Source organism: Pseudorasbora parva, chromosome 21 (assembly GCF_024679245.1).
Source record: "Pseudorasbora parva isolate DD20220531a chromosome 21, ASM2467924v1, whole genome shotgun sequence".
In the NCBI taxonomy this organism is placed as follows: Eukaryota; Metazoa; Chordata; class Actinopteri; order Cypriniformes; family Gobionidae; genus Pseudorasbora; species Pseudorasbora parva.
The window spans coordinates 18,613,282-18,622,995 of record NC_090192.1 but is presented as its reverse complement, the minus strand read 5'-3'; positions in this window follow the sequence as shown (position 1 = coordinate 18,622,995).

Here is a 9,714-nt window from a genome sequence, read left to right as displayed (position 1 = left end):
AAAGCACTCCAAACAACAATACACAAAGAGGGGGGAAATATGTTGAACTAAATAAGCACGCTTCTTCATTCAAATGCGCTACTATTCCGTGTCTTTCTATGTAAACACTAACTAATCCTGCTGTGCAAAACCAGTCCGCTTACTGTCTACACAAACCACGCGTAAACACACAAACACACGTGCACAACTGCACTTCCCACATATACACCTTCAAAGACAAAAATATGACGATATAATTCAAGTATAAATATGTAAATAACACAAGCCGCTAAGCAGATTATATAGTTAGTCTATAACTTGTACCACATAGAGACGTCCTGCTCTAGTCGTTTTTTCTGCTGCTCCTGTTCAACTGCAGCCTCTGGGTCTGATTCCGGATCATAGATGTATGGCTGTATCTGATTAAAAGCCATATTTTTATTTTGAATAAAGTTTTTTTCCCGCTGTTAGGGATGACACAGCTTTACGACGCACTCGACTCAACACAATAGCAGCAGCGAGCACACGTCATTATTTAGCTCCGCTCACACGACACGCCCCCACCCGCTCGGCTTTTTTCGGAAAGACTCGGAACAGCGCATCTTTCTTATATAATTATAAAAAAAATAAAGACTTTTCGGAGATATGCAGGATGCAATGCTACTCTATAGGTACTCAAGATTGACATGACACTGACTGAAACTGAGTGTTTCACCCCCCCTTTAATGCAATTATCTAATCAACCAATCACATGGCAGATGCTTCAATGCATTTAGTGGTGTGGTCCTGGTCAAGTTGATCTCCTGAACTTCAAACGGAATGTCAGAGTGGGAAAGAAAGGTGATTTAAGCAATTTTGAGTGTGGCATGGTTGTTGGTGCCAGACGGGCCGGTCCGAGTATTTCATCTACAGTGTTTATCTGCTCAGTTACTGGAATTTTCACGAACAACCATTTCTAAGGTTTACAAAGAATTGTGTAAAAAGGGAAAAACATCCAGTATGCGGCAGTCCTGTGGACGAAAATGCCTTGTTGATGCTAGAGGTCAGAGGAGAATGGACTGTCTGGTTCAAGCTGATAGAAGAGCAACTTTGACTGAAATAACCACTTCTTTCCTTCTCCCCAGTAACTGGGGGTCTGTGATGGAACTGAAGACAATATCCCTTCTCGAAAGTGTGTCGAGAAGCCCTTTGTTGTTTGCAATGCCTCTCCAATGATGTAACTGAGAGGTTGAAACCAGTCCCGTCACAGACCCTGAACCCCTAGCGGCGGCGAGGGGCATTTCCATGATCCCTGGGGGGGCGCCGGTGAGTAGATGTAGGGTGAGCAGGTGGCATGAATTGAGATCGGGGTGGTTCCCTTCTCAACAACCCAGGTCAATAATCCTGCTGCGGTGGCTTGAAAGTTTGCACATGTCTATGCTGCTGTGGAATGGAGTGACGAACAGGCCCCCGCTGTGCAGCCAGTGCCAGGTAACTCACACTGCGCCCAATATGTTGGGATCGGGATTCCGCAGCCCGTGCCCTGCGCTCAAGAGCCTCTAGAGCAGCAGGGCCGAAGACCTGACCAGGTACCAGAGGTAACTGACGAAGATTGTTGCGACATACCTCCGGAAGCTTGGACTGAGCTAGCCACACTTGATGTCTAGCCTTTGTAACAAGCCCAAGAGCTTTCCCACTGGAGAAGGCAATTGACCCCAACGTCTGCAGAGAAGCGTCAAGCAGTTCAAATGCAGTATTATCTGGTGTTTCTGTAGACAAAAGCTCGAATTAAGTGCCAGTAAAAGATGAGCCATCGAATTCCCCACACAAGTCAATCCTGACACAGCGTTATATACACAAACCAATAAATCATCAGTACGTCTGCATTCCTTGTTGGGGCAGCGTAACTGCTGCTTAAGGGCCTCATCCGGAGATACCAGCAAAGAAGAAATACACGGCTCTACAGGAGGCATGATACCGAGCCCTTTTTCCTGGGCTTCAGCCATTGCCACTAAAGTGCGCGATACACAATCCGGTCTGGAAGTAGTAGCAGAACGTAATGCTGAGAAAACAACCTCAGTAAAGCCTGGACAGCCAGGTATCAGAAAATCCTCTGGTCGAACAACCAGACGACGCAAGAACTTAGCAAGGGCCATCTTTACTCTATCTTGCAATGAAAAAGCCACTGAAGAACCAGCACCTTGAAAGCTCGAGCTCCCTTCACTATGAGAGTGCTGAGACTGAGTATGTCCAGTATCTCAATGTGTCCAAATCCTCCCCAGCACATTCAGTTGCTGTTCTTAACCTGTTCAATAAGGAATTGGGTCCCTGCGCTCTCACTTCCTTACTTGTGCATTGAGTAGCAGAAGTAGATGATCTTGCCAATAAAACCTGAATGCCCTGCACAGCATTAGAAAGCTCAGCTACCTGGTGCGATAATGTTGCATCTGGTGTGTGCTTCTTACTTGGAGGCCCCTCAGTTTTGCTAGTTGAGCGCTTGCTACCAGTCTGAACTTTGGTTTTCACTGGTGTCAAAAACTCCTGAACAACAGGTTCAAATTTTGCCAGCCTCTGTTGCCTAACTTCCAGAGGCATCAAATTGCACTCTGGGCAAGGGTCAGTTAAAGCATCCCTAAGATGTTCGATGCCTAGACAGACAGGGCAATGAATATGGGCATCCATAAGATCCATAGGACCTGAAAATAGAGCACATGAGGCAGCCATCAGTCTCTTCCTTAAAGCACATCCCTGGTCACCAATGGGTTAATAGCCGTGATAAATATAACACTCAACAATATGCGTGTTTGAGTGGTTGCCACAGTAACCGCACGTGAACACTAACTTATTTACCAATAAGTGCAGCTGTTACACAATTGAGTGCGATAGACAGGGACAAGCGGTGGAAACAAGAACCCTGGTTAACCAATAAGTTCTCACACACTCACCTCAACTCCAGTGGCCGAACACCGCGTTTGTGAAGACCCTGGATAACCAATGGGTCTGAACAGTCCAAACCAATCCAATCAACTTCAAGTAATAATCCAACGCAATCGCGTATATTTTGTTTTCCTTGTTTCCTTGTTTTCTCGAGACACAGCTACAGCGGGGAGCAAACGCCAACCCAAAAAAGTTGCACATGCCCGAGCGAGATCTCTCCACGAGAATGACAAAGAGACCGACCGTGACGTAGTCGGAAGCTGATATAGCTTCTGACATGTCATCGGGGGAAGTCACGTGTGACTGAATAAATATGAGATTCTCGATGTCCGCGCGAGACGCTCCCTTTTCCACCGTGTTTGACCGTCTCCGGCGGTCTGGAATAAGTGTGATATATATATATTGCAGCCTCTTCATTTTTAGATGGGACCCCTCAGAAATAAAATTCTGGCTATACGCCACTGACTTTAATACGCAAGACCTCTAGTGTCAGACACTCCCAGATAGCATTATGACATTGATTCAATGTTGAAATTCCATCAGAATCATGATTTTGGTTGAGGTTGAAATTTCAATGCTAAGTAATATTGGATCAATGTTGAAAATTCAATGCTAACACCATACTGGACCAATGTTGAAAATTCACTGCTAAATAATATTGGATCAATGTTGATAATTCCAAGCTTTTCAGTGTTGAAAAGACAAACATTGAATCAATGCTGATGTTTGGTCAGCTAAATTCTCCACCGGTGAGGCTTACGGTCAATCTATCTGTCCCATTATTCAACATGTTAAGGCAAGTCCAAATCAATTGGCTACATTTGTGTGAATGTGAGCACATTTATTATCCTCAAAGGATACGATGAGTACACCAAAGAGTGTGTGGATTAACAAAGAATACATAAATGTAAATTTTGTAATTGCAAGCCTTCTTTAAATTTTTCTGGAAGAGTTAAAATTGTATGCGTGTTTGATTTCTGACTCTTCCCATAAGAAAGCTGTAAAAACTATGAATCTTTTTAAAAGGTATATTATGTTCCTGCTTACTGGCATGTAATGTTGTCATTCTGTGTTTCATGTTATTATAATAAAAAATGTAAAAACAAAACAAAAAAAACAACAAAAAAAACAAAGAACTTCTACCATAAATTTAGTCTATCAGTTTTAAATAAATAAAAATGTAGCCTATTATTATTATTTAAATCATGTAGAATGTACATGCATTTCATTATTTATCTAAAGAATACAGAGTTAATAAAGAATTTAGAATATGTGTCCCTATCGAATATCGAATGCGCCACAATCCAATCCAGCAGGTGGCGGTAATGCACCTTCAAGACATCCACCAATCAACCAAAGCAAGCGCAGCTGAACAGACTTCAATCGCGAAAAAGAGACACAGGACAACGACCATGTTTTTTAGAGGTAAGTGGCCTATAAAAATATAATTATAAAATGCATCTCAATTTTAATTTAGTGTTTTTATTCATCTTTATGTTTTACAACTTGTGTGCTTCTCCTGAGCGAGTCAGAGTGAACTGCAATGCTAATAATAGTCACATGAGCGCCCTCGTAAGTTACACAACCAACGGCCAGGATAATCTTAATACATTGAGTTTCAGTTTGTTTTTCACCAAACCATATCATTTGTATTCATTTTTTTTCCTTAAGATTGGCATATACACTGTGAATTGCGTCCGAATTCTGACTCGTGCAACTCTTTTTTTTTTTGTCGTGCGTCGTTTGTTGTGAGGTGTTCATCTATTTTATGAGATGATTTTAGTATTAAGATGATTAATCTGTGCGTGCAACGAGTAAAATGTGCATTTGTGGAAACGGTGCTGCGCATGCATTCATTGACTTGTGAGTCGATCCTATTTGATTCATTTGGATTTTGAGACCATATAGGATCGACTCACAAGTCAATGAATGTGCGGCGCGGATCCACAAACGTCGTTGCACACATAGATTAAACATTTTGAATCATCCTATATTTGTCCAGTGTATAAACGAGAGGCGATCGGAAGGTTAGATGAATTTCTGGCTTGTCAGTAATTGTGTTCGCCACTCGTGAGAGTATCTCACAGCTGAAGCAGAGCTAGAACTGATTGACCTGTTAGCGCGGTGAGGGGAAATACAATCAGCTCAGCTCTGCTTCAGCTGTACGATATCATCACGAGAGCAGATCACAATTACATCATTACAGTTTAATCTTTAATGCAGCAAGAAAAAAGAAAAGAGTGAGATCTTTTAAGTTCTGTAGGCAGCTATCAAACTACAGAAATTTAGTAAACAGTTGTGCCTCCAGTTCGTGTTGTAAATGGAAAAAAAATCTCTTCCAAACCACCATGTAGCCTATACAGCTCCGCTATTTGGTCATTCATTTACTTGTTTCATTTTCACACTTTATTTATTTACTATTAAATACAATAATATTATTAGATAAAACACCGGATATAGTCACTTTGCTTGTGTTGTTTACTTTGAGTGACTTTTTGATGCAAAATCATATCGACTGCAGCCACACATGGTCTCTGATTAAAATGAATAAAATAAAGAGACAAAGTAACTGGCATAGAATCCTGCTGTTCATAAAGAAAGATTGATCTATTTTTCATAGATTGAAATAACATTATTTCACGGTGCAAACCTGATGAAAAATCAATGATATATTTCAATATTGATTCAATGATATTTTGATTGATGCATTAACATTGATTCAACATTGATTCACTTAAATAAGTGGTTTAATTTTAGTTGAAAAACTATTGATTTTAAGCCCATCTTGATCTATTTTTCATCGTTGAAATAACATTATTTCAGGGTGCAAACCTGATGAAAAATCAACATTCTCAACATTGACATCTCAACATTGATTCAATGATATTTTAGTTGATGCATTAACATTGATTCAACGCTGATTCACTGTTTGTCTGCTATCTGGGACTTCCAGTTATTTGAGCTGTACAAAAACAGCCCAGTATGTTGCAAACTGGAATTGGGTTTTGGCTAATGATTCAGATATTTAGCACATTCACAGGAAATAGCTAATAAAAAAGCTGAATAAAACATGGCTGCCCTTTTTTTTTAGCCCATAAATGCCTGAGGCAAGATGGTCTTGACTCTGGAAAACCCCTTGCGCAAGGACATTTCTCAGATGTTACACATTGTGATTATTAGCTGAGCACAAACACGACATATTCTTCAAGTTTTTAATGTAGTTTTTTTGTTTTGGTTTCTGTTTTTTATCAGTTATTAATACCACAGTTTAGTTAGAGTTTGGTTGAGCACCAGTGTTTTCCCCCTGAGGTCTTTAAGTTATGTTTCCTGCCCACAAAAAAACGTCAATACTCCAGAATTCTGCTGTGACATTTTCTACAAGTCACATAACCAGATATAGGGGACTCTCTACCCATTACCCATCGATCCCTATCTTGCATGTGAGAGATTTGCTCTTTCAGCATCACTGTACACATGAGATCAAGAGTCACCAACCTTTATCAAGCCAATGACCTCTATAGAGGTTTAATCCTGACATATTAACTTACATATAATATCATATTCATTTATATACATATTTTAATGCTTCATAATCATTAATTAGTACAACTTTAGCGTCCTATCTGTACTTTTCTATTATTTTTTTTGTTAAACCTATACAGTAAAAATGTATATAACCTTTAATTAAAATATGCTACGCAATTTTCAACTTTTTATAAGTTTTATAAGGTTCAACAATTTTTCTTCACTTTAAAGTCACTTTTATATAATTTTTTTTTTATTATTTTTTTATCGTGATTAACATTAACATTGCTTATACATGTACTAGGAAACCCATCAAAGAATGTTTAGCTATCTAAATGTAAAAAATATATAAAAATAAAAATTCTTTATAATGCATTTCTTTGTGTCCACAGCTAGGAACCCCAAAAAATCGAGCAGGGTCCACATCTCCTTTTACAAGAACTCTGTCTGTCTGTACTTGTACAGGAAGTTGCACAATACGTTATTGAGTTTCAGTATCCCCAAAGGCAAGATCAAAAACCAGTCTTTTGTTCTGTAAGTGTTATGCAAGCTTCATGACAAGGATTTGTGTTGCTCAGAGGAAACTGAATTTTTAGCAAACTCTCACTTTTGCTGTTTCTATTTGTTCTCATTCCGCTTTCACTTTTTATCATCCAGTGGCACTTTGGATAAGAATAACTGCTCCTGACTTTTTTAAATGTCTCCTGTAACAGACTCTACGATTGTTGGTGCTAAAAACATCAAACTTTTCACACGCATTTGGCATAACAATTTTACACTGTCATATTCTCTGATAAGGCACTGATATCAGCAGAACTGATTTTATCTTTGTCTTTTTTCATTAAGCTTGGGGTTTTGTCTGCTAAAAAGGATGTGTGACCTCACGTCGGACTACCCCATATATCTGGAAACCACATACCTGGGTATACGGATACAGATAGCAGACAAGACATATAGCCAAGCTCTTTTCTTTCACATTGTAAACTGTTTTTTATGGGTATTTTATTGCAGTACACTCATATAAAATACTATTTTAAACCATTTATTCTATTGCATGTTTTATTTATTTTTGAATGTTGTATATTGAAAAGTACAGATAGACTACAATTTAAAGGGATAGTTCACCCACACTGTAAAAAAATATTTAGAAAAAAGTTACCTGGTTGCCTTAAAATTTAGTTTTCATTGAAATTAAAATTTGGAGTTAATACAATGAACATTTTTTGAGATTCGACAACCTTTATTAAAATACTTTTAAAATATTTTGTAAGCATATTGGGTAATTGTGTGTGTGTTTTATTCCTGATGACGCATGCCAAATAGTGCTATTTTCATGATTTATCCATTTTTTTATGTGGTTCAGATACAATAATATTTTGAGTTTCTATTAATTAAACATTTAAACAAAGTTCCTTCATTGTATCAACTCAAATTTTTAATTTCAATAAACTCACTTTACTTTTTACTTTTTAAAGTTAAACCAAGAAAAACCAACAAATGTTTTTTTACAGTGCAAAAATGAAAATTACCCCATGATTTACTAACCCTCGAGCCATTCTAAGTGTATACGACATTCTTCTTTCAGATGAATACAATCAGAGTTACATTAATAAATGAATGGCAGCCCAAAATTTGAAGCCAAAAAAAGTGCATCCATCCATTATAAAAAGTAATTCATACGGCTCCGGGGGGTTAATAAAGGCCTTATAAAGTAAAATAGCTTCCGGCAGACCGCTTCAGTATTCAAAAAGAAAGAAAACTATAATGGATGGATGCACGTTATTGGGCTTAAAATTGTGGGCAGCCGTTCACTTTCATTTTAATGCTTGGATTAGCCATGGATATTTTTTAATACAACTCTGATTGAATTCGTCTGAACGAAGAATGTCATTTACACCTAGGATGACTTGAGGGTGAATAAATCATGGGGTATATAGATTTTCATTTTTGGGGTGACCTTTTTTTTTTTTTTTTTTTTTTTTTTTTTTTTTTGAGCAAAATTGCAAATTTACAAAATAATAACTTTTACAAGGTAGGGGATCAATGATATACATACACTTACAGAAGAGGAGAAAGAGAGGAGGGAAAGAGAAAAAAGGGGGGGGGAGAAAATAGTAATAATAGAGTTTTAGTAGCAGTAGTCATCATAATAATAAATATAACAACAAAAATAATAGTAGCAGAGGTGGTAGTAATAGCAATAGTATTCATGTTAACAATCGTAATAGTAGCTGTATCATCTGTGAATTATAATAACGATAATAGTATTAGAAATAATAATAATAGTTGTTGTATTAGTTGTTGTAGTTGTTGTGATAGAGGTAGTGATGACAAGTATAAGTATAGTAGTATTCATGATTATAATAATAGCAGTAGTGGTAGTACTAGTAAAATATAATAACAGTGATATTATTAATAATAATAAGAAGAAGAATAATGATAAGAATAATAACAGAATAGCCAGTAACGTTATTGTAGATATACACTATTTAATTTTATTTTATAGATCTGGGAACGACTCCATAATTGCCAGTGAGCACAACCAACAGACATCCCTAAGATAGACATGGTCCCTTCTCTCCATTCCTCATCCCCCAGCCCCTTTCCTCCTCGTCAGTGACTCCCAAACCCAGCAGTTAACCCTCTCATGTATTGCTCATGTATTTTTGGGGTGACCTTTAAGTGTTTTTGAAAAGAAAAAGAATGTAAAAAGTTACTTCCATCATATATGGTTTAAACTATATATTTTAATATTATAGTATTTATAATTGTGGCATTCCCAAAATTCCCTGTATGAAACATCACATTTATTTAGAATTAAAAATGCTATGTTTCTTCTTTTTTAAAATGTTGTTTTTATAATTTATGGACACCTGGGTTTTCTTTTCTTTTTTTTGTTTTGTTATTCACTTAATGTTTATTACATTAATTTACTTTTAAGCGTGTTACAGTAATGGGGTTTTGTCTTTGTGTTGGTAACCCTGAGCTCCGTCTCTGTTATTATTGGCCACCAATGCTGGAAAGGCTAATCTGATGAACTTTAGTCCATCCATTATGTTATTATTAGAACATTTTATAGCAAAAGCAGATTTTAACAGTTCAAATATGTTGACATATTAACATTAAATCATTGAATGACATATTCATTTTGTATGATGAACAAAAATATGTCCACATGGATTGAGATCTGTATCAGGATGCTGAAAACATGTTTACAAAGATGAAAATCTTGATATCTTCTTGAAAACCTATTGACATCTGTGCTATTATTTACAATTCCTCAGAAATTCAAGT